Genomic DNA, 25,780 nt, shown 5'->3' with positions numbered 1-25,780 from the left:
GGTTATAGAGACACTCTCTAATGGAGACGTAGCCCTTACTTCAGCAAATGCTGCAATGATCAGAAATGGAACTAGAGCCTAGTTTTTAAAACAAGCCATTAGTTCTTTTCTGCCATGAACATGTGTCTGCATAGGGTCTTTGGCTGAAACACATTTAACTTCCAGTAGAGTGCAATAGTCACACTTTCTGTTAGGAGGGGAGGGTGCTAAAATGGGGATTTTGGGGAAGGTTCTGAACACACCAGGCCCAGCTTTGATTTCTTTAAGAAAGAAGGTTTTTTAGGGGATTGGGGAACAGCAGGAGAGAAACAGCCAAGGAACTTGTACTTGTAAATTTCTAGTGGGTGCTCACCATTGATGAAGTGAGAAACAAGGAGTCAACTAAAATAGTTCTAGATACTTCAGGTAACAAGATTGTATCTTTAACTCCTTGCCCAGGTTCATTTGACACAAAAGTTACCAGAGAGCAAAGAGAAATAGCTGTGGTTGCAAGGTTAAAATCCAGAGAGAAGAAGCTTGTGAATGAATGCTTGGATAGTGACAATGGAAGAGAAGAGAAGAGTATGAACTTTCCATCTGGGGGTGGTGAAGTGAAGGGTGCAGGCTCCCTGGACTTATTTCATTCTGAGGTGCAGGGTCTTAGGATCTAGAAAGGGGTTAAGGTGGGAACTGGCATCCCTTTGGTTATTTTGTAACCGAATCATTAGTCAATTGTTCCAGTTGGAAAATACAAGATTTCATAGCCAGTAAGTTAGGTGGTATTTGTACCACAAAATGAGAATATATTTGAAAACATTTTGTAAATTGTAAAGCGCCATCTAAATACAAGTTATCACTCTCCTTCCAAAGGGTTCCAGGTATTTTCAACATGTTCCCCTGATTTTTATTACATTTATATGATTTAAGAAGAGAGCAAGAAGCATGGGATTTTATGGTAGAAAGGGATCATCGAGATCATAAACGTAAAGATTTTTGCTCAGTGAGATAGCCCCACTAGTATTTCTGGAAAATGTTCATCTCTGCTCTGTTCAGGTATTTCCATTAAAAAACAGTCTGATACCTGCTAATGGGAGAATAAATTGATATTCATTTCTGGAGAGCAGTTTGCCAATGAATGGTGAAAGCTGTGACCTGGAATTCTGCCTCCAGGAATTTCCCTTCAGCCATCATCAGCATCATCATGGCTAACATTTGTCGTGCATTTACTGTGTGAAAGGCACTGTTCTAAGGGCTTTGAATGAATTAACTCATTCAATCCACACAGCAACCCTATGTACTATTATTATCCCCATTATATAGATAATGAAACAAAATAATAGAGAAGTTAGAAAACTTGCCGCAGGTCACAAAGACTAATAAGTGGAAGAGCTAGGAATGTAACTTCATCTGTCTAGATCCAGAGTCAACACTTTGAGCCACTGTACTACATTGTATTGTTTCCCAAGGAAACAAGTGAAGAAATGCCCAAAGAGCATTTCGTCAAGGCATCTGGTAATATTGGGAAGTATTGGGAGTGACAGGAACCAAAATATCTACCCGTAAGGGATTCGTTCATCTTAGTATGATGGCATATAGCCACTAAAAGTAGACACTGTTGAGTCTTTTAAAATGATTGGGTTTATCTGTAGGTGTTTACATGTAAAAGATGTCTGGGCTGTATTCGTGGAGAAGAACCAGTTTTTGCAAAGATGTCCAATATGCTCTATTTTTGGTGGAAAAAAAAAAAAGTCTGGAAGGCTAGATACCAAATCATTGACAATTATTATCTCTAGGAGATGAGATTATAGATGATAGTTTGCCCATTATGCTTTTTTGAGTTAAGGAAGTTTTTCCTGATTTTTTTTTCCAAAAACATATATAGTTTTTATGAAGAAATTACACAATAATGCTGCATCATTTTGAAAAAACAGTATACACAAAAGACGTAGAGGTCATTCTACTCTCACACACATATTCCTTACACCCTTTACTCCAGCACATTCCTCAGCTCTCTTCTTTAGAAAATGTTTCCTCGTTTTGTACACTGAGAGCTTGTTTCGGCTTCTGGGGGCTTAGTCACAAGGGTGTTGCAATCCTACTGTGTGTGCCTCTCAATGGATTAAGCATTGTGAATTTCATACCTCAAAGAATTGAACTTTCCATTCGTGGATATATAAACATAAAACACTTAGGTTGCTCTCTATGTCAACATCTGGCTTACTGACATAGTCAGCTATTCAGTTGTGAGGGACAAACAGTTGCAAGAATAGAAAAACATGTGCTACAGTGCTTCCTGTGCACCATAAACAGTGAGTACAAATGGAATTCGGAGAAAGGGTAAATTTCAGAAGCCCATAGTGGTATTCAGGGTCTCCTAGAGAGGATGAGGGCTAATGCAAGACCTTGAAGGATGGTAGGAAAAGGAGGAGGATGTTCCATTCAATCTGACCCACATGAGCTTTTATAGATTTCCTTAATTCTGTGGTTCTAATATTCTACTCTCATATTTGAAGATCACTGAATCAGGTAGGCCTAGATTCAAATTCTGACTTCCTGCTTCTTAGAAGTGTGCTTCTGAACAGTTGGCTTGGCTGCCCTGTGCCTCAGTTTCCTTACCTGTAAAGTGGGCACAATAGTATGTTCCTCTTAGAAGAACATTAAATGAGACGATGCCAATAAAGCACTTAATATTGTGTCTGGCTGACTTTCAGCTCTCAACAGATGTAACTTATTATGCTCCTCCCCACCACCTCTGCCCTAAATTTCCACCCCATAGTCTAATCTCATATTTTCTAGATTTGCCTTTCTTCCTCTTGTGTATGCCTTCCTGGTTCCTAGCTGCCCTGTTGAGTCTGTCTCACTGCTCGTGGCTGCTACCTATGTGTTAGGTGGTTATTTGCCTGCCTTTGGACTGTCAGCTTCAGTACAGCCCCTGTTTGCTCTCAGCTTTCCCCCTGAATGTCACATCCCAGCCCCATATGTTCAGCCTCCTGGACTCACTACCAAACACAGAATGTGCTCTGGGAGGCAGGAGCCCATTCTCTCTCTTCTCTAAGTCCTGATCAGAGTTTTGAACACAGGTTCAAAACTGGGACCAGAGGCGGACTTCAGAACTCCCTTGTCAGACTTAAATATCCCCAATACTGTCCTGGCTCCCTGGCCTTTTCACTTCCCGGCTCAGTTCTGTGTGTCAGAGGCAATGCCTGAGTAGTCCCAAAGGCCGTTTTCTGATTCCTAGCTGATTCTTACAAGCAGCGAGAGATCTTGCCGAGAGCAGAAGCGGAGCTAAGCCATCAGCTGCTTTCCTCGTTTGATGGACCCTGCCTGCACTTGGCTGCTTTTATGGACAAGGCCTTGCCAACTGTAGAAACAATGAGCCTCTTTAGGACCCTGTCACTGCCATAGGGTAACCAGAGACAGAACGAGTCCTTTCCAAAGGTGACTTTGCTGGCCAGGGCCTATCACCTCAGTCTGGGCTTCCTGACCACTTTTTACAAATCTTTTGGATCAAACAGAGCACTCCGTGGCCTTTTCTGGTCATAGAGGTCTCATTGTTTAAGGGTCAGCACAGGGCTTTTGCAGGCGTATCTTGGCTTTGGGATACTAGAGGGTTTAGCAAACGTTACTTCAGCGGAACATCCATTTTTTCTCATACTTTTGGCATGAAACAGTGAATCATAGAAAGAAATATTCTTAGGTCATCTGGTCAGTCTCCTGGGTACAGCTACAGGGTGTTTCCTTAGAATATGGGCTAGTCTCTGTCCAGTCTCCATTTCAATATCCCAGATGTTAGGGTGTCCTCATCTCTCAGAGCAGCTCAGAGAACAAAACGAACTATGTTTTCCTGCAACCTTCCCCTGCCTGCCGCCCTATCAGCCTGCTGCACACCGTGGAGCCACCGCAGGGGAGGGCACCTCTCTCACACAGGCAGAAGTATCACTTCAAGGATACCCTTCAAGACAAGCCAGGAACGAGGGCAGAACAGGTTCGTGCTTCGCCTGCAAACTTCGAAATTGCCTGGAGATGGGCCCGGGAGCATCTCAGCCGCTCTGTTGAGTTTGGGGCTTTCGAGGTCTTCTGGAGCCTTAATTTCTCTCCCATGGCCAAATTTCTTTGCCCTTCTTTCTGGGACACCTATGCAATGTTTTCTCTTTTGTTCAGAGCTGTGAAAAGGAACTGTTTGTTTGACTACGAGTTTCCCCTTTTTGAGCTCCCCCCACCCTAAACTCATTGCTCTCTTCCTCTCCCAAAGAAGAAAGAGGAAAGCAAGCCACAATAATACTTCTGTAAATTTATGGCCACTCTAATGTTTAATCACAGCTACGTGACTGGGGGCTTCAGAGCAGGCGTACAAGTTCAACGCAAGGTGAATCTTGTCTGAGATAATCTGAAAGTTCATTCAGAGGTGAGGGCAGCAGCCTCTTGCAGACGAGTGAGGTTAACAGGAGGTCACCTGCTTTTTTTTTTTTTTTTTTTCCCTTCTGGTCTTCTCCCCTTTAATGTGTAAACAAAGGGAAAATGTAACTTCCAATGAACTTGGCATATGTTGTGCTCACGCTAATCTTGGCCTGGCCAACTGTAAACAGTCCAATATCCTGTGGCTGAGCCTTTCCACCCATTCTCTGCCTTTTGGAGAGCATGAAGAAACACCAACAGAAAGCAGAGACCAGTACCTTGTGGAGGCAGCCCTGGCACACAGGGAGCTGCAGGGAACCCAGGGGAGGCCCGAAGGAAGACCTCAGGCAAAGGCGCTTGCTCCGATGCACTCGGGGCCCCAGGACACGGCCTCCTGTGACACTTTCTCACGAGCGTCAGTCAGCACACATTTACTGATGAACTTCTGTTGTGCTCCACTCACAGTGCTAAACACTAAGGGAGGAAACACGGACGAGCCCTTAAGGTGCTCACGGGCTGAAAGGTGGGAATACCTTTGATCTGGCCATGGAGGTAAGAGGACGAAGGAGAGGGACTCTGTTGGCATCCAGAGAAAGCTGAAGACCGCTTTGGGACGGAACTCTGTCACACGTTCCCCTCAGTTGTAGGGCTGTGCTTTGGTGCACACCCCATTTACAGAGATGCTTCCAGGCCACAGAATCCCAGAAACTTATAGAGGCAGCGTGTATGGGCAGTACCGGGAACCATAGCCTGAAGATCAACAGGTTATAGATGAGCAGTGGCCACCTGATGATTTTGACCAACTCTGACTTGCCATAAACCCACTTCCTTGGCAGTCTATAGCCTCTGTGCCAGTACAGATTCTGTCTCTAGTTCCTCTGGGAACGTAACCTGTGCTGTACCTCAGCATCCCTCTTGGGAATGTGGGATATACTTAGCATTCCAGTATCCAGAGCAAGAATGATTGCTTAGTGAATTTTCTGTGGCAAGTGTTGAATCTCAAACCAGCTGCTAGCACCCCTTACTCATTTGAGGAGTATTTAGAGAATGTGGGCTTTACCCCCGTCAACCCAACACAGGGCCATTTTAGTAGTGTAGGGTGGTAAAGAAAGTCCGGGGGTATTGGCAGCCAGGAAGACACAGCCTTCAGCTGTGAAATTGCCTTTATGCTGTGCTTGGTACCACTCTGGGACCAGGAAACGGAAGCCTCTGTGACTGTACTCAATACTAAGCATCTCATAGTTAACATTGGACCAGACCTGTGCTAGGTAGAAGCAGAGAAAATGATAGATCCTGCCCTGAAGGAGCTTACAACCTCCCTGGGGAGGCAAGACAAAAGGAACGATTAGGGGCTTAAGATAAGCTATGATGCCACCAAATGAGAGACTGTGCCTGGCATGGTCGGAGAAGGCTTCTTCTTAAGGGTCTCTTTAGAAAGGGAAGGGTCTGGATGGGACAAAGAGAAAAGGGGAGGTATTCCAAATCAGAGAACAGCACGAGTGGAGTTGTGAAGGCAGAAATAAGTGAGTTGGTTTGTCACTTCCTCTTCCTCCTCCTCCTCCTCCTCCTACTCCTCCTCCTCCTCCTCTTCCTCATCGCTGTCATCATCATCATCATCATCATCATCATCATCATCGTCATCACCACCACTAATGGTTCCTGAGCATTTACTTCATGCCAGGCACTATGCTGAGCACTTTCCCAGGGTAGGTATTATTATTTCCACTTTGAAGAGAGGTTGGTATCCTGCCCAGTGACACAGAAGTAAGACAATAGAAATCCTGAACTCACTACAGCTCCCGGGCAGAACAGCTTGGAGCTGCCTCAATACCACTTATTTCTGTAACTGAAGATTTCCTAACTCACCTTCTACCCCAAGCCCAGTGTTGTTCAATGTTTGCCTTTGAGATCCACAGAGGGGACAGGGGAATGTATTGGGAATATTTAGCTGCCAAAGATAAAGCCTTCAAGTCAGGGATGGGGCTGGTCACCAGATGGAGAGGACTAGTCAAAGGGTGAGAAGACGATGGTGATTTGCCAGTACACCATGATATCTACTTTGGGGTGATTTTCTTGTAGACATGGGAGAGACCTCAGGTAAAAGAATAAATTGTTTTTCCCACAGCTCGGCCATGGTATTTAAACTGTGGGTGGTCCCCCGCAAAAAAAACCACAGCTGATAATCTGGCCCTTGTTAAGGTCCTTGAAGGAACTCTGCTCCGGGGAACAAGCCACGTGGACAAATGCTAAGCTGGAGAATGTCCATGTGTCCCGGCTCACAGAGAATATGGACACGATAGCTCTGGGGTCAGGACACGGGAGCTGTAGCTTGGAGGAGAGCCAGAGGCTCCAGTTGACAACATTGAAGCAAAAGGCAGACAAGTTTTATTGCTTTAAAGTTCATGAAGGGTAATGTTTAGTTGCTTTTTAAAAATCTCTTTGAATAATAATGATACCCTGTGGTAATAGTGTTATTAACTATAATAACAATGTGAAATTTTCAAGTGCTTTCACTTACTATATCTTTTTTCGTACCCTTATATAATAAATTGGAGCAGATTTTTAGCAAATTCACCTAACTGAGAAACTGAGTCAGAAAACTACACCGATTTGAGATCTCATGACAAGCCTTACTCTAACCCAGAGATAATAAAAACAAGGGCCTAGTGTGGGTTAAAGGCTCCCGTGCCACCGCAGACGAAAGACCTTATTGCTGTGGCCAGACGAGAAATCAGAAGACTCAGCTTGTCTGTGCAGAATAAGAAAAAAAATCTTTCCATCCCAGGACCCCTGAGAAATGATACCAAGCTCCCAAAAGGAGGCTCCTTTCTTCTCATTTCTCCTTCCCACCCAACCCAAACACTAGCTAACGGGCACTTAGATGCTTCTTGTAAAATTTCAGAGGCCGTCTCTTCAAGTTCAAGGAAATAGGGGACATGGCTATGGAAGCGGAGCTGGCACTTCTCTGCCACCCCAGGTCAGCCCCAAATACCCTGGGAAATCCTGCAGAGACTCCCTGACCCATTCCCAAAGGCTCGGAAATGGGGATAGAACTTTCTGACCTTCCTATTCAGACAAGAAATATTTTGTGTTTATCTTAATTCTGGTCAGAGTGGGCTTAATGACCTCAGCTTTACTGAGCTTCTTTCTTTATTCCTGTACGTGTTCTTTCCCAAGAAGGGATAGATTTCCTTTGCTTATCTTGTTGAGAATCTTGGCCTGGACTGGTCATCTGAGTTCTCTCTGTACCGCTTGCTGTGGTATCAAATTCAGGGGTAATTTAAGTGGGCCCAGGAAGTGGCCTGACATTTTTACATCATTTCAGATACGTATGGTGGTCAAGATTGAGTGATACCCTTTCCCACTGTGCTTGCCCAGTGCACTGCAAGCAAACCGCTCCGAAGACTCCCTTGTCTTTGGACAAGGACATACAACCATACAAATTCCCATCAGCGACTGAGTTGACAAAATACATGGTAGTATAGCTAAGAATGCTGTTTGGCAGTTAAAGCCAACGAACTAGGCTTCCGTGGATCAACACCGACAGATCTTGAAAATGTAATACTGAACGAAAAAAAGCAACTTGCAAACATTGTGTACAATATTGTATATGTAAACTAAAAGACAAAACCTTTCCGTATGTTGTTTGTCTACCAACAGCATAGGGGAACCTGGGTGGCTCAGTCAGTTGAGCATCTGTCTCTTGATTTCAGCTCAGGTCATGATCTCACGGTTCGTGGGTTCAAGCCCCACGTTGGGCTCTGCACTGACCGTGCAGAGCCTGCTTGGGATTCTCTCTTTTCCTCTCTCTCTCTGCCCCTCTCTGGCTGGTACATGCACTCTCTCTCTCTCTCTCTCTCTCTCAAAATAAATAAATAAACATTAAAAAAAAACCACGTAGGGAATACATAACAAAATCAGGCAGGCAAAAGGAAGGGAGGAAGGGAAGGGGGCTTTCACCTCATTTTATTCCTTTAAAACAAAAGGAGGATTGAAAGTAAATTAGACAGATCAGTAACGTCTGTTCACCAGAGGTAAAATAACTTTTATATGCTTTTTTACTTTTTTTTTTTTAATAAAAAAAAAATCTCTTTTTCCTTCTCCTTCGTCTCTTTTTGCATCTGACCTGTATTCTGGTCTCAGGAACTTTGGTTCGCCCCCAGCTAATTAAATCGCTGCCTGTAGTAGAAAGAGAAGTGAACCACAAGTCACATGCTTCTGTTCTAACCCCAGCCCCATTCATGGTAGCCTCACACATTACCATGAATCTTTCTGGACCTCAGTTTCCTCCTCTGTAAGATGAAGGAATGGTGGTGCTATTTACTCCCTAATAAAGAATTCTCTAGGTTGAGAATCTTAGAACTGGAAGGGATATTAATGTCACAGGCCGTCAGCAAAAGTTATTCTGAGAGGAGCCCTTCTCAGTAAGACTGGCTGCTGGTGACAGACCCAGGGCTACAATGCTGTCTTCTGTCTTCTGTTCTGGAAATCTGAAAACCCCTCAGAAGCCAAAGGAGTACATTTAAAGCTAGCAAAGGAAAGCAGAATGAAGAAAGGTATGTTTACCAACCAAAAGACACATATATAAATATATGGGGTCCAGAGTGTTTTTAAAGATGCCAGGCAGAATTCAAGCAAAACTGTTCCTCCCTCAAACAAGAATTCTGAGAAGTAATATGGTGACAGTTTCTGACATGAGGACAATTTTAGAAGGAGATTCTGATAAAGGCAGGGTATTTGTGGTGATGGAGGTGAGGGGAATGGAGATGGAGGAGAGAGGCCCCAAGGAGTTAGATAATGTTAAGGTTTCACTCTTTCTGTGAGCCTTAACTGACTTTGGTCACATTGAACCTGCCCCTGGCCCCTGGCCAGCCTTCCTCTCTGTCTACAAAATTCACAGTGAGCAAAGACAAAGGAAAAAGCAGGACACATCTCTTCACCTCCTCCAGAGCTTAAGCAAAAGGCGGGTGTGAGAACCCAGAGACATACTGATCCATGCTTTTCTGGGGAATGAGAACAGCCATGGGGAGCACCTGCCCAATTCATTCATTTGTATTGCTTGCCTGGTCCCTGGAGGAAACGGATTTTGAAAACTCTGCCCTGCAATCATTGCTCAGTCTTCCCTGTCCCTCTGCAACACTCAGTCAGCCTCCTGTCCTTCAGTTGGACCTTAGTCCAGGTCCTCATTACCTCAGATCTTCCTACCTGAAAATTTTCTCCTCAAGTCTGTTGATGTAATAAATTGTGACCGAAATGTTACCACTCTCCGTGGTATGTAAGTTTTTTTTTTTAAATCCTTAGACTGGCAATCAGTACTCTCTGTAGTCCAGTTCCATTACTACCTCTTCAGTCTTCCCACTGCTGCTCCTTTATACGGCACCTCTGCTCGTCCACATTGTATACCAATGGGCCATTGAGAGGGGCCCAGAAGGGAGTAAAGGGAAGAGCCCAGTCTTAGGAATCACACTAAGATTCCTGGGTCCAAGTCCTGACTCTATCAGGTTCTGAATACGTTCCTTTCCATCCATTCTTTTAACCTTTGGCGGGGGGGGGGGGGGGGGGGAGGAGCCTTCATTTCTTCATCTGTGAAACGAGATACTACCTCATAGGCTGTTGATTTGCCTGAGGATTCAATGAAATAGGTGAGTAAGATGCCTAGCCCAGTGTATGTCACATAGTAAGTGTTCAAGAAATATCCAATTTCTTCTTCCTTTAAACATGTCTTAGCTACTCCTATTTGTGCACCTTGGCGTCCACTGGTGTCTTTGTTCGAAATTCCCTTTTCTCTTTTCTCTGTTTAAATCGTGCCCATCTTTCCTTGCTGTGAACATGTAACGTTTACTTAATACAGTCTTCTGGAGGCAGAAGAACCCTTTTGAAATTTGGAGTTTCTAGAGAGGAAACAGACAGAAAGGATCCCTTGGTGGCTGAGAGTCACTTATCTAATACTTCTTTAATTGATCTATTGATTAGTTGTGTAATTTGGCAATGGAACCTGAGTAGTAATTTTATTCAGTCTCCTGTCCCTCAAACCCAGAGCAAAATAGATTTTAAAGGCATATATGACTGAGCTAAGGTCTTCAGCAGTTAGCTCTCTAGGCTGAGCCTTATGTCCAAACCCAAGCACCTTTCCCAGGCCATTGAGATTCTTGCTTATTCTAAATTTATCCAGTGTCTAAAGACATTCCCTGTTAGATGTATTTTTTATGCCCACCATAAAGTTCCTAAGTGGTCATTTGTAATGACTATAAGGCAAGAAGTAATTTTTTACAACTAGTGTTTCTTAATTTATCCATTTATAAACGAGAACCCAGACCATTTTCATTATGAATTTTGGATAGTCGATAATCTTTCCTGCAGGTGATCTAACCAGCATTTGCAAACTTTTTTGATTGGCCACCACTGTTGTCACTCCTTATATTTTTTGTATATAACAGTTTATTAACAAATTGTGATTGGATGCTGAATAGCTACGAAAGGATAGTCCCGCACATATTCCACACCACCCCCCCCCCCGGCAACCGCGCTACAGTTTAAGAGATAGCACATTATCATTACCTTTAAAAGTTGGCTTGTGTCTTTGCCCATGTGAGTCTACACACACATTGCTGTCATTAATATTTCAAGGCACAATATGTGCTTAGGCTGAGTAAAGTTCATTGTTCACAATAGTGGATACAAATCATATTCTAGATAGCCTTTTTAATAATTTCAAATTTGGACAGCTGCTTTATGAAACCTGACTAGCTCATCATTGTGTTTACTTTATCACATGGATGAGAAAGGGCTTGCACATGATACAGAGACTTGTGAGCTTTGTCATTTCCTGGATGTTTGCTTATACTTACATTGTTAATACTATCTTCAATCCATAGTATCCTTGCAAGGGGCTGGGGTTTAAACCACTTACTCATTTTGGCCAGAGGGGAAGCATATTTACTTAAAAACCCAATAGTATGGTCCCTAATCCACTTACCTAAGAACCTTGAACGAATCACGGTGTGCTGAAGGAGAATGAACACTGGCCCATGGCTCCTACCTCCTTCTCTCACATCTGCGGCACTAACCTCCATCCAAAACCCACACCTGCCTGCCTTCCCCACCCCAACAAGGGGTCACCCTTGGGTGACACCCACGGATGTCAGCCCACGGAAGAGGCTTTCCATCCTCCCCTTGAACATGTATGTACAGTATGGCTATTCTCACCCAGCATGAAAATAGGTTTTTCCCTCTGCCCCTGCAGCAGGATAGATGCTGTCATCAATGAGAAATAGCCTCACAGTCTCTGACAAAGGAATACTTGGCGTTGGCATTTTTGTTTGGGAGTCTCCCTGCCCCAGGCACCAGCTGATGACAATGGGAAAGCCTGAAGCCTCCCTGTCTTTTTCTCTTTACCAAGGTAGTCTCAGAGGTGAAAAGTTTAGATAGCAAACCTATAAACCCACATTTATGAGGCAAATAAATATTTCTCAGAGTGACGTTCTGTTTCAGGGGAAGCTGCTGACGTGCAGTTGGTCTCTGATAAAGAGCTTAATGAAGCCTCCATCCGCCTGGCGGCTGGGCCGGAGGCAGGGCAGGGAGCTGCGCGGCCACCACTTGCCCCTTCTCCTGCCCGCACTCAACCAGGGAAAAAAGAGCAGGAGGTCAGCCCTTCCTTTCTGGAAAACCCAGGAGCCAGCCTATTGAGTGGCCGTTGCTGCAAAAGTCAAGTATAAGCCAGGTTCCTGTAACCTCTAGAGATCCAGAGAAACTTGCCACCTCTGTCCACCCCAGTTCCACAGCCTGTGGAAAATCCCATGGCCTTCCTCAGATTTCTGTGAATCCCTAGATAGATACCTCCAGTCTTCTTTCCCAGGCTCCCATTTCCACAGTGCCGATGTACAGCTTTCTAGGTGCGAGATTCAGCCTCTTTGAGTTCACCAAAAAATAAATAACTAATTCACCCAAGCAATTGAGAGCAGAGTAGATTTGTCTAAAGATTAGAATTGAGCCGCATGGATTGTTAGGGGAGATTTATACCCCACAGTACACAGCAAACAGCTTTAGGATAGTCACTTATCAGACATCCCAGCTCATCAGAGACCTTTGGGGCCATTATACCAATAGGGATTTCCACCTTAACCCTTGACACACATACTAGTTAAGTCTCCTCTCTTTAGATTAGCTCACTGCCTCTCAAGAACCAAAGTAACAAATTTCTTCCCTCTTCTCTACCACATGTCTTGGCACCTTGGAGATCTTACAAAGCAAGATACAGACATGTTTCTCTGCCCTAAAAGAATTCTGATGCCAGATGTTAAGATAATGAAGTTTTTGCCACCTTTTTACAATCAGAAGGATCTCCATGATCCTTCTGTCTTTAATTTAGTAGATATTAGACATCTCACATCTGAGAGAATTTCAGAGCACACTGCCCTCCCTGGCCTGGATGGATCTAAAGGCCACTTTTTCTGTAAAAGACCGGATAGAGAATATTTTAGGTTTTTCAGGCCATGTGGTCTGTCACAACTATTTAACTCAGCTATTAAAGCACTAAGCAGTCATAGATAATGTTAGCTAGTGCACAAGGCTGTGTTCCAATAAAACTTTATTTACATAAACAAATGGTGACTGTAGTTTTCCATCCCTTGATCTAGAGGAAAGCATATAGCAGCTTTGATAAAAACGAGGAGAGAAGCCTCTAGGCTAAACTTCAATCTCCTTAGTTTAGCATATGAGGTCATTTATCACTTGCTCATTTGTCCTACTTGTCCTAAGGTGATCCCCACCTACCTGGCTCAGGCATAGATGCTCTTCTTCTGAATTTTCTTTGCACTCTGTTAGAGTAGCTGTGAGCGTGCTCACATCATTCTGTATCTGTTACTTACCGGCGTGAGTTCCTTGAGACTCGAGATATCTTCTTCACCCTTTCAGAAGAATGCCTAATACATTGTTGATACTCAGTTTATGTTTGTTAAAATAATTCCTGCTTTTGCTCAGATTTTAGTGTCATGAAGGTCTCCTGAGGATACATGGAAGGCAGGCAGACACTCTCTGAATGAGTGTGGCCCAGCCCCAGGAATAGGGAGTTGTGGGAGATCTTGGGCAGTGAACACAAATGGGTCAGTAGTCAATTCCAAGCTCTTTAGTGGACGTTTCACAGTCGTTCCCTTGATCTTCCCTCAGCTGTTGACAGCAGGTGTTATGATTCCGTATTGGAAGGAGAAAACAGATTTATTGGCTTAACTGGGGTCACATCGTCAGTCAGGGAACCCTTCCCCACCCCGCCTGAGGCTCTTTTGTGCTGTGCTAACCTTCCTCCTAAAAGGCACCTGTGCATCAGTGATTATGAAAAATACTTTATAATGGTGCAACTGGTTTCATCCTGTCCAAGGCAGGGAGTAGACAAAAGAAACTTGGCCTGGTTTAGTGTCCTGTGTGTTACAATTCTCTTGACTAAATGTACTGTACTTTGTGTAGCAGCCATGTTCTGAAGAGGTAGCATATTTAGAATTTTGTCAGTTAGATTATATGTTAAATTTCCCAGAGGAGCATGTTATTTGGGGTCATTTGGTAGTCTCTCCTCTCATGAAGAATTCTTCCGGAATATATGTAAAGTGCAAATTCAGGGTTTTGTACATCGAGTTTACTTCAAGGACACACCTGCTTTGGGAGCACAACTCTCTAGAACACTCAGTGCGCCTGTTTGAGAGAAAACAGGTAGAGTAAAGCACCCCCAGGGGAAAGAGGTGTGGCTCTTGTCAGTGTGTTTTTGTATCTGTGTCTGTGTGTACCTTAGCTCCTATGATCCTTTACTCCCATGGAATCTTTGCAGATATTCTAGGAAGAGGAGGCTCTCTCTAATGTGAGGTAGAGCCCATGCTGCCCACTAGGAGGGACCTAGATGTCACCTTGGAGCCAAACATCTGCTGAGTTCCCATTCAGTACTCACAGGTATCTTCCTCTGGAACCTTAGAACCACATACCCACAGCTGGGTTCCCACTCACCTGTCATAGGCATCATCTCCCCTGTTTGATATTTCCTTCTTCCTCACTCAACCGCCCTTCCAAGTGCCGGTCAAGAGAACCTTAGGGTTGGTCCATTTGGAATGTTGGTTGTGAAAAACACACATCATAAGTCTGTTCCACCATCTAGCCAATATCGTTCCCATAACATGTTAATTCACCTATTTTAATTCCATGTAACATGTCTTTGCTGACCATCTGCTGTTGATCTAACCATATGCTTGTCCACACTGTGGAGTACTGAAGAGAAAGAAAACATGATCACCATCCTTAGCAAGCTCCCCATCTACATGGGAGATGAGGCTCAGATCACAGAATTAGCAACAAAGGCAAAAGTATATAAAACACTTCTCTTCTTCAAGAGTAGGCATGATATGAATTGGTTTGGTTGACAAGCACCAGTCCAGTAGTGAGAACAAGCAGGGCATTCTTCACCAGCCTCTTCTTTCTTTACGTTCTGAGTTCTTTGGGTAATCCTTTCTGCCTATGAGAACACAAAGGCACCATCAGAATTGTTTGCTTAAATATTAATCTATAATTCTTACTTGAAGATTTCCTTCTACCCCTTTACCACGTACAACTCATCCATTCGAATTACTTGTACATCTTCTGCTGGAGAAGCATGTATGCTCGTATGCGCTAACCAAGAAAGTGCTACTTTCTCTTAATCTCATTCCAAAAGTCTTTTGTGGAAGTTAGCATTTGTTCTGCTATTATAATGCTATCTGTTCTCTGTTGAGTTAACTTACTCTGTGGCCTTAGACTAGTTTTCACTTTGAATCATTTGGATTGTTCTAGACTTTCTCAGCTACCACTGCAAAAAAGAAAGTGTTCAGAAGTTTGACGTAGCCTCGGGCAAGTACCCAACCCAGAGCCTGGATCAAAGAGGATTTTAAAAAATAAACAGCTGTGGCATCTTGGGGAGTATAAGCCATCAAGGCATCTCTACCACTTGTCTACTCATGATTTTCAGCAACTTGCCTCTCCTTTCTGGGTCTTGGTCCTCCCTGAGTCCTATTAAACATGAGAGTGTTCTGAAATAACTAAGAAATACAGTAGAGACAGCTTTAGAACTGCTAAAGCCTTAGTTAAAAGTCACATTGAGGGACACCTGGATGGCTCAGTTGGTTAAGCGTCCGACTTTGGCTCAGGTCATGATCTCACAGTTCGTGGGTTCGAGCCCCACATCGGGCTCTGTGCTGACAGCTCAGAGCCTGGAGCCTGCTTCGGATCCTGTGTTTCCCTCTCTCTCTGCCCCTCCCCGGCTCGCACTCTCTCTCTCTCTCAAAAATAAATAAACATTAGAGGCGCCTGGGTGGCGCAGTCGGTTAAGCGTCCGACTTCAGCCAGGTCACGATCTCGCGGTCCGTGAGTTCGAGCCCCGCGTCGGGCTCTGTGCTGACGGCTCAGAGCCTGGAGCCCGTTTCAGATTCTGTGTCTCCCTCTCTCTCTCTCTCTGACCCTCCCCCGTTCATGCTCTGTCTCTCTCTGTCTCAAAAGTAAATAAACGTTAAAAATTAAAAAAAAAATAAAAATAAATAAATAAATAAATAAATAAATAAACATTTAAAAAAATTTGTTTTTAAGTCACATTGAAAAAAAATAATAAAAGCCATACAGGAAGCAAAAAAAAAAGAGTATACCATGATTCAAATATCTTTCCTTGTCCTGTCCTTTCCCACTTATGTATAATTTTTGTATAATAACCAGTAATGATATAATTTACAATTTTTGTTCATCTGTGTAGCTTATAAAATGTCACATCAACTACTACACTACTTTAGTTGTTCCTTCTGATAAATACCATGAACAAATAACTGTGTTTGCAGTCAAAGCATCATTAACGATTGGTCGAGTTTGCTTTTGATCTAAGTAGCCCTAACATTTATTGGTATGTCCTACTCTGTAAATATCACACGCTCTCCTGTGCCAGCAATTTAATGATAAAGTAGCCCCAAAACATAATGTCTGGCCTTTCCCTTGAAAAATGACTTACCTGGTTTACAAAAACAACATTTGTGTGACTAAATCAAGAATATGATCATTAATGAGGAATTATCATCTAGGGAAGGAGTTCTAGGACATAACATTAAGTGAAAAAAGGAGAGCACAAAAGAGTATCCATGGTATGTTACCCTTCAAGTGAGAAAGAAAAGGCTATAGGAAAATGCTTATGTATATTCTCATTTGTACAAAAGTAATACAAGAAGGATAAACCAGAAACGAAATTGGTTGCATGCAATGCGTACATAGGAAAGATGCAGAAAGAAGTGGAGAGACTAGAACAGGTTAGTTGGGATGAGGAGGGAGCGATACTTCTGAGTATAATTTTTATATAGCTCTGACTCATTCCCCCAAATAAATAAATAATAAAAATCAACCAGAATGTGGGAGGAATACAAAGTGGAACACAATGGTGAAAAATAAGTCTAACTGAGTTATGAAAGAGTAATATAACCACACTGAATTGTGAAAGAGCAGTATAACCACACTGAAGTTGGGGTGGGGAGAAAAGAACTAAGCCAAGTAATTTAAAAGCCAGTATTGTGAATGGAAATTCTAAGCCTGAAGACAAAAAGAACTATATACAAATACTACACTCTAGTTAGTAAATTTGTTTCTCACAGCGATTCTGAAATACTTTATAATAGAATTGAACAAATAAATAAAATGTAGATAACTAGAACCAGGCTTCTCACTGTCAGAGAAAGAAGTGATAAGGAAAAAGGGAAGGCTAGCACAAACCCCATGGTGTTGAACTGCAACCAGAGACATCAGATAGGAACTCGTGATTTTAGTATATATACATAAATAGATAAAGAAATATAGATATGTTTGTATGTGCAAGTTAGTAAACACATATATTTCTTAGCTCTGTCCATTGTGGATGACCAAGAAGCCATAACACCCCATAGAAATGAGCAGGCTAATTGCCCAGATTGTGGCTTCTAAACACCATTCTCCAGTAAAAGGAACCGTAGCTTCTTGGAAAAGTGACATTTCAGAGCAGGGGCAGGGAAGGTACAAGATGAGCTTGGAACAAACATCTTAGTGCCAGAAAGTAAGCAAGTGTTCAAAAAAGAGTAGGGCTGGTTGAAAATACACTGGAGAGCCATTCTGAAGGAGTTCCTAATGACCAAAGCTGGAATAATTTGAACAACAAAGTAAATAATGATCATATTTGATTATAACCCGTGAAATAAAATAAATATTCATGAAGTAGTACTAATATAAATAATTGGACAAATAAATAAATGGAGGAGAAGGGACAGTACTTTTCCTCACAGAAGAATTCCAATTAATAATTTACATAAGGAGTGAGAGAAATAGCCAACCACCACAGTAAATATTGTTGCAGGCAAGATCCATCAATGGATATTAAAGTTGGTGGAAAAAAGTTTGAGGGAAAACAGGATATTGCATAGTCTTTGTATTAATTACAAAGGTAAAAATAGTAACTTTATGGTGGAGAAGTCATCAGCCATCGCCTTAACTAAGTGATTGAGCAAGGTTAATATGGCAAATAATGAGATGTGGCCATCATGTACACCTGATATTGATGCACTGAAAAGGGTACATTATCACTTCTGTTGTATTTATGCAAAACAAAAAAAATGCATAATCTTGACCCAGAGTTTCTTAACCTCAACACTAATGACATTTTGCGTTGTGTAATTCTTTATTGTGGGGGCTGTCCTGAGCATAGTAGGTTTTTTAACAGCATCCCTGGCTTCTATCCTCTAGAAGCAGCATCACCACCACCCCCACCCCACCACCACCACCTCCAGATTACACCCCCTTATTACAACCAAAAATGTCTCCAAACATTACCAGATGTTCCCTGGGAGGTAAGATTCCCCTCTGGCTGAGAACTATTGCCTTAGTCTCACCATAAGAAAATATTGGGCAGACCCAAATTGAGGGATGTTCTGTAAAACAAATGACCAAAGAAACTATTCGTAAGTATCAAGATCTTTAAAGATAAGAATGAGGAACTGTAACAGATTGGAAGAGAGAAAGGAGACATGGAAAGTAAATTCAGTGTGGGATTCTGGAGTGGATCATAAAGAGGACATTAGTGGAAAATCTGCTGAAAGTAGAATAAAGCTATAGTTTAGTTAATAGTATTGTACGAATGCTAATTTCTTGGTTCTGATCATTATATTATGGCAATGTAATTAATATGTGAACATTGGAGAAGCTGGGTGAATGGTACAGAGGAACTGTCTATATGTTTTTGCAACTTTTACATAAGCCTAACATTATTTAAAAATAATGTTTTTAATATGCCACTGATGTTAGTAAAATGCAGACAGATTTCCATATTGAACTCTATGACATGGATATAAGCGTAACTGGTATTTAGTATTGCTGAGATGATTCCCAACACCTCTAAGGCATTGTGTGTGTGTGCATGTGTGTGTGTGTGTGTGCGCGCATGGTTTGCACCACAATTTATATTTGCTATTTAAATTTTGTTATAAGTGAAAATTTTGTAAAATGTTCAGTTGTTAGTTCCAAAAGGAGGAATAGTCAGTATGTCATTTTATAGCATTTCACTCATTTGGCTTGGATTACAGTTATTCATGCTTTTCTTTTATTCTCCTACATGAGGGTAAACCATTTATTTTAATGACACTTGAAAGGCCCAGCCCTGTTCTTTGCACATAGAGGATGCTTTAAAAACATTTGCTGAATCCAAGGGGTTTACCTCTTCATTAAGAAAATCTGAGATAAGCTCATATGTTCTATTATTATTGTTTCAGATCTTATGAGTAACTATTAGAACAGGTTACTTCATTTGAACTTTTTAAACTTTAGAAGGTTAATAAGTTTTATACAACACTTAAGAAACATAGAGGCTCCTGGCTAGCTCGGTCGGTAGAGCATGCAACTCTTGATCCCGGGTTTGTACATTTAAGCCCAATGCTGGATGTAGAGATTACTTAAAAATAAAATCTTTAAAGCATAAGGGTGCCTGGGTGGCTCAGTTGGTTAAGCATCCAACTTTGGCTCAGGTCATGATCTCACAATTCATGAGTTCAAACCCTGCGTCAGGCCCTATGCTGACAGCTCAGAGCCTGAGCCTTCTTCGGATTCTGTGTCTCCCTCTCTCTCTGCCCCTCCCCCTCCCCCACTCACATTCTCTCTCTCTCTTTCTCTCAAAAGTAAATAAAACTTAAAAAAATTCCTTCTAAAAAATCTTTAAAAAGTAGAAATTAAGAAAAAAGAAAAAAAAAAAAAACAAGTCTTAAGAAACATAAATAGAATGAACACAGTGCAGGCCCAAATTGTGGTTCTATAAATTCTATCAGAAGTCATCCCATACAGAATCAGGAATTTTAACAATGTTCTGATGCAGAAGAACTCATCAAAAGCCAACTACAGGAAAACCCACTAACTAAGGAAGATACCTGGTTATGAGAAAAATGAACTATCCTTGTGGTTGTGTTAGCAAGTTTTCCAGCCCATCCAGGTTTGCTAGGCCTCCCCAGCCAAAGCAGACCCTTGTCTATGGACCCTCGTGACCAGCCCCAGACACAGAAGCCATGCATAAAAAAACACTGGTCTTGGGGTGCCTGAGTGACTCAGTCGGTTGAGCACCAACTTTAGCTCAAGTCATGATCTCACTGTTTGTGAGTTCGAGCCCTGCGTCGGGCTCTGTGCTGACAGCTCGGAGCCTAGAGCCTGCTTTGGATTCTGTGTCTCCCTCTCTCTCTGGTCCTTCCCCACTCGTGCTCTGTCTCTCTCTGTCTCTCAAAAATAAACAAACATTTAAAAAAAATTTTTTTAAAAGAAAACACTGATCTTCCTTCATAATAAGACTGATACTTGACTGAAACTTTTGTTATAAGTGCTTCCTTGTACACACAGACCACTTCATTCTGTTCCAGGCACACAGGCATCACTGAACTCTTCGCTGAAGTCACAAACTAAACCCTAGTATGAATAGAATGCTGGAGGTACAGAAGACATCACAGTACTCAAGATACAGGTTTAGGTAGTACCCAGATGCACCATTAAAGACTAAATCATGTTGTAAGGAAACACTAAATCATGTCCCCTTTTAGTTTTTGTGATGACAAACAGAACATCTCATTGTGACACTAATATTTGAGTCATCATCTATTTATGGCAAGAATGGTTTCCCATTTATGATAGTGATGTAAAATGTTCTTTTACATTTTTCTTATGATAAAACAGGAATCAATACAAAGAAAAAATGTTAAGTAAATAATAACATATGTAGCATGAGGCTATGATAAAAATTGCAAGGTAATGTTCAAACTATAAAGACTGTGGAACACTGATCTTCAGTTCAGTCTTCCACCTCTGACCCTCCTCTTTCTTCTTCTCCATCCACCATCTACTTACAAATATCAAGAAATCAGAGTTCTTAGAATGCATTTTTAATATGCTACTTCCTGTGAAAGAGAGAAAGAAAAATTAGAAAGTGTCGGTGCCTCTGCCTATCTTTACAAATAGAGGCGTAGGGAGGACAGGCCCAAAAACAATGGAGTTGGTTACCAGTGAGACATGGGGAAAATTGGGGTAAAAGAAATACAGCAAGGGAAGGAACAATACTTCTCTGAATTAGCTTGTTTGTAGTTTTGACTTTTGGAAGCATGTTAATGTCCTACATATTTAAAAACTAAATTATCAAGGATGGGAGAAAGGAGCCTAGAACTAAAAGCAAGTGGAAACAAAAGAACCCGGTTGCATTTAGATGAATACCATAACTAGACCCAAGGGAAAATTAAGAACTAACCCAAGTGACTTAGGAACACAGTGTTTGTTTGATTGTACACCCAGTCTTGAGTTGGGATGGCAAATGGCAATTTTTTTGGTAGTGGTATGTACAAATAATTCTGAACCTATTTTAGATATACGATAGGATGGAGCAAGTTCACAAAAGAGATGATGTTCTTGAGAGCCAAGATTCTTATTGTGGAAGAAAGCGCGCACAAGTACGGAATAGAGGAAGGCGAGAAAGAACTCTGCGAGAATGATTAGATTGGAGGTATTAGTGAAAACTCATGATTTCTACAGTATATATGTGTACATGCTTATAGAAGCACACATATGTATGTATATGTATATTTACGTGCAAGTATTTCCCAGCTCTGCTGAAAGGGTTTAACTGCCCACAGATTGCCCCCCAGCAGCAATGAACAAAACTGCTACAGTAGCAGTAAGCATACTTAGCACCCAAATCTTGGTCTCTATAACATTCCAACTAAAAGAAACCAGGGCCTCTCAGAGAAATGGCTGATGGCTGGGGCACAGTAGATATAAGACAAGCCTGCAACAAACACCTTATTATGCCAGAAGGTAAGGAAGTATCACAGGGACACAGGCTCTAGCTCAAAGCGCTCCCACTTGCCAAATCTGGGACAGTTTGAGCACTGAAATAATGAATTAGGTATAGTGATGAATATAAGCCATTGAAAAAATGGGAACTCATGAATCCATGCCATAAATAAATGCGTAAGTTAGTGAGGGAGAAATGCTGAGTGACAACTGATAAATGTGGAGGGAAGCGTGGAGTTGGAATGCCATCATTTTGCAACCATCATAGTAAAGCTGAATCAGACAAGAATCTTCAATGGATGCTAAATCTGAGGGGAAATTTTAATCAGGAGCTGTATATCTGCATGATCTTAGATTGTCTCCTCCATTGCTGACTAGTTGGCAAAGGAAAACATAATACCTAGGCAGGGAGAAATCAGACGGCATCTTGATAGGGTGATCAAAATTGATATCACCAATGAGAGACAGATGAACAGTGTATACCTCAAGGTGTGATCCCCTGAGGAGTAGTACACAGCATCACTTCGGTTGTATTCTGGCCAAAAATTCATGTCTTAAATCTTATTATAAGAAAGCACCAGAAAAAACCAAGTAGGGATTTGTTTTTTGAGAGAGAGAGAGAGACAGAGAGACAGAGAGAGAGACAGAGAGAGCGCACATGCACGTGCCAGTGGGGGAGGGGTAGACACAGAATCCGAAGCAGGCTCCAGGCTCTGAGGTGTCAACACAGAGCCCAACACTGAGCTCAAACCCATGAACCGCAAGATCGTGACCTGAGCCAAAGTCAGACGCTTAACAGACTGAGCCACCCAGGTGCCCCTCTTGATCTCTTATTCTAACACTTCCATGGGATCCAGCCAAACTGTGCCCCATGCAGCTAACTTGGTTAAGTACTCCCCAGACTCCCCAGTCTCCAGCTCTCCCAGAGGAGGCCATAAGACTGGGCACCAGCCCCCTGAAGGACTGTGGAAAGCAACACAGACCCAGAGTGTGATCAACAGCTCATACTGGTTGAGCTTAATAGAGTTGTGTAGCTTTCATGCCCAGAGTGGGATAAATTAAGTAGCTTGTCATCCCAGAGCTTTTAGGCTCAGTACTGGCATTGAGAGACTTTGGCAGGAGGATACAAATAGAAAACTGTAGAGCTAAATCATGAACCACCCTCCCCACCCCATTGGTGATTTGCCCAGGCATCATCAGCCAGAAAGACATGGCATTCTGTGCCATAAATCAGAAAATACTGATAGCGTTAATTCCATCACAGAAATTAGGAATTCATTAATAGAGAAGGTAGTTTTGTCAAATGCACATATGTATACACATCTGAAAATACCAAAAATGCTTTTAAGAAATCAGGTTTTCAAATGTTTCCAGTTCAACTTGTTATTCATTCACTTTTTTTATTAGTTTATTGTATTAGTTCCCTAGGGTGCAAACAATAACAGGCTCCCCAAGGTCTTTTACATTTTTCCGAGAACAAATTTTAATTAAGAGAATGCTGTCTTTTTTCATAATTTTTTTTCCTAGTATTTAGGGGAAAAACACAATTATATTTGTAAAACACAGTACTGGGAGGACTAGAACGAGTGTCTATTGCACTCCTAGGAGCAGGTAAAGAGGAACTATCTTGCATGGTGTTTGGGTACTATAGGACAGAAATACCACAGTTAGAGTAGGAAGTCAGGGAAAATTCTCTTCTAAAGCAGAGCTCTGTGAGGCCTTGGGGCAGTGAAAGGAAGTGGTAGAAGCCCTTTTACTTGCCAACTAAAATAGGCCTGACCTGAAAGAGGCCTGAGAGGGCCCTTTGGGGCCAGGCCAGCCTAGACTGACTGACTTGTCTGCTCATCTCCGTCCCCGTCTCCTCTCCTCTTTAGTATCCCTTTCTTGGCTAAGGGTGTAGGGGCTTTCCTCAGTTTTAGGCTTGGGACTTCAGCCAATTCCTGTTCTGCCTAAGGAAGTTTATAACAACTATTCTAAAAGAATGGATGGGAGAGGAGGCCTGGCCAAGCAGGGCAAGGCCCACAAGCGCCTGTTTGCCCAATTGCACGGTGAAGACAGACAGGGGAGGAAGGTGTGCCTAGAGCCCAGGCCCTGACATTGGATTTGACTCTAGGCCTCTCTTGGCTTTGTTCTGCACAGAGAGACAGCCATCCACTTGTCTCCATCGTCAGTTACCTCTCAGAAAGGGAGACCCAGGAACATGTCTTGAGTTCAAAGGCCTTTACATGAATCCCATTGCTAGAGACTGCTTAGAAGGCCCTCCTGCTGTGCAGCAGTGTGAGAACAGGACTTTGCCCCCTCTAGAAGCTTAGAGAGGGGAGGCAACAGTTTCCCTTTCGTCACTCCTACCTTTGAAATGCAATGATTTCTTTTTTGGCTTTACCTAGTTACAGCTTTTAAATATTTGTTAGGGTGATAACCTGAGGCTAAATCTGGCTGGGAAGGAAAGCCTTTGACAAAATTCATTTAAGTTTCTCTAAGTCAGAATCTCTCCCAGACTCAGAACTCCATTTACCCTCAGAGTGCTTTCATTATCTTCTTCTAGGCATCCAGTTCTTGGCACTCATGACTCTTGGTGCTCCGCTTGAACCCTCCTGACCCCAGTGCCAGATTCTGTGCCCTCAGTCTTGGACTAAGCCCACTTTTCAGTCCTGACCTATCATGGCTCTGGGTTCCATCTGTTCGGCCAGTATCCACGTAGGTGCGACATGGATTGCTCCCATAATGCTACAGGATCCATTTATACCTTGGTCCAGTGTTTCCGTGTTGTCTCTGTGCCCTGTTTACACACTATAGGTATGTGTATATGTCTGTGTCTGTAAAGGAAAAACTCAGTGTTTTGCTCTCTATGTTGGGAAAAACTCAGTTTTTTCCTACTGTGTTTCTCCTCTGAGTCTCCTTTACCACTTACACAAAACACTTCATTTCTGACACTTCTGGTCACCAAATGCTTGGACGTTTTTCTCCACATCAAGCAATTCCCTGCAACACTAGCTGGGTGCCCTACAATTTTACTCAATTCTGACACTGTCTACCCACAGACAGCATCAGATCCCACAAGTTAAAGGCTCAGTTCCCCCAAGACCCTCCCCGCAATTCAAACAGCAACCACCTGGTTGTCAACCTGGGCTTCTGACTGACTGTTGTAGACGGCAGCTTCCCTTGACCCCCTCCTTAGGTTGAATTTGCTGGAGTGGCTCCCAGAACTTACTAGATCACAGGTATCTTAGAAAAGGCTATAACTTAGGAACATTCAGGTGGAAGAGGTGTGCTATGCTATAGTGTAGGTATAGGGAAAAGGGTGTGAAGGAACTTCCATGGTCTCTCCAGGCGTACCACTCTCTCCAAATCTCCACATGTTCACCACCTGGAAGCTCTCCAAACCCTGTACTTTTGGGATTTTATGGAAACCTCATCACATAGACATGATAGCTCATTAACTCTGTTTTCAGCCTTTCTCCCTTCTCAAGAGAATGAGTGGTGGGGCTGAAAATTCCAAGCTTCTAATCATTGTTTGATCCTTCCAGTAGTGACCAGCCCTTATCCAGGAAGCCCCCCAGGGTCGCCTCATTAGAACAAAAGACACTCCTATCACCTAGGAAATTACATGGGTTTCAAGAGATCTGTGTTAAGAACAGAGGTCAAAGGCCAATATCAGGACAAGAGATGCCCGTAGTGTTCTTATCATTTAGGAAATTACAAGGGTTTTAGGAGCTCTATACCAGTAACCAGGGCCAGAGACCAATATGTATTTTCTGTTATCTCACAGTATCAGCTGAGTAACTTGGGCAAAGTCAGTTCAGGAAGTCATGCAACTGGTTCTTGAACTCATACCTTTTTAACCTCAAAGTTTATACAGTTACATATGTGGCCCTCTAAGCAGTCTCTCTAGCAATAAGATTCATGTGGAATGCCACTTGACACATGGAAAGCATTCGTTAAGTATTTATTAAATTAATGAATGGTTATTATGATAGTCTTGTGGTTTTTTTTGTTTTTGTTTTTTTGCTACGTTTATTTATTTTGAAAGAGAGGAGAGGGAATACACGAGTGGGTGAGGGGCACAGAGAGAGGGAGAGAGAGAATCCCA

The 25,780-nt window shown here is 42.5% G+C and overlaps 1 protein-coding gene across 1 annotated transcript in view; it reads left to right on the top strand.

Annotated features, from left to right (window-relative positions):
• EXOC6B (exocyst complex component 6B) overlaps nucleotides 1-25,780 on the top strand; it is a 612,716-nt gene that overhangs the window by 578,851 nt on the left and 8,085 nt on the right. The window lies entirely within an intron of this gene.

Source organism: Lynx rufus, unplaced genomic scaffold (assembly GCF_022079265.1).
Source record: "Lynx rufus isolate CCGP_SWC_20201006 ecotype Redwood Valley unplaced genomic scaffold, mLynRuf1.p SCAF_8, whole genome shotgun sequence".
Classification (NCBI taxonomy): Eukaryota; Metazoa; Chordata; class Mammalia; order Carnivora; family Felidae; genus Lynx; species Lynx rufus.
The sequence above is the reverse complement of the archived record's forward strand: the minus strand, read 5'-3'. Positions and strand labels throughout refer to the sequence as shown.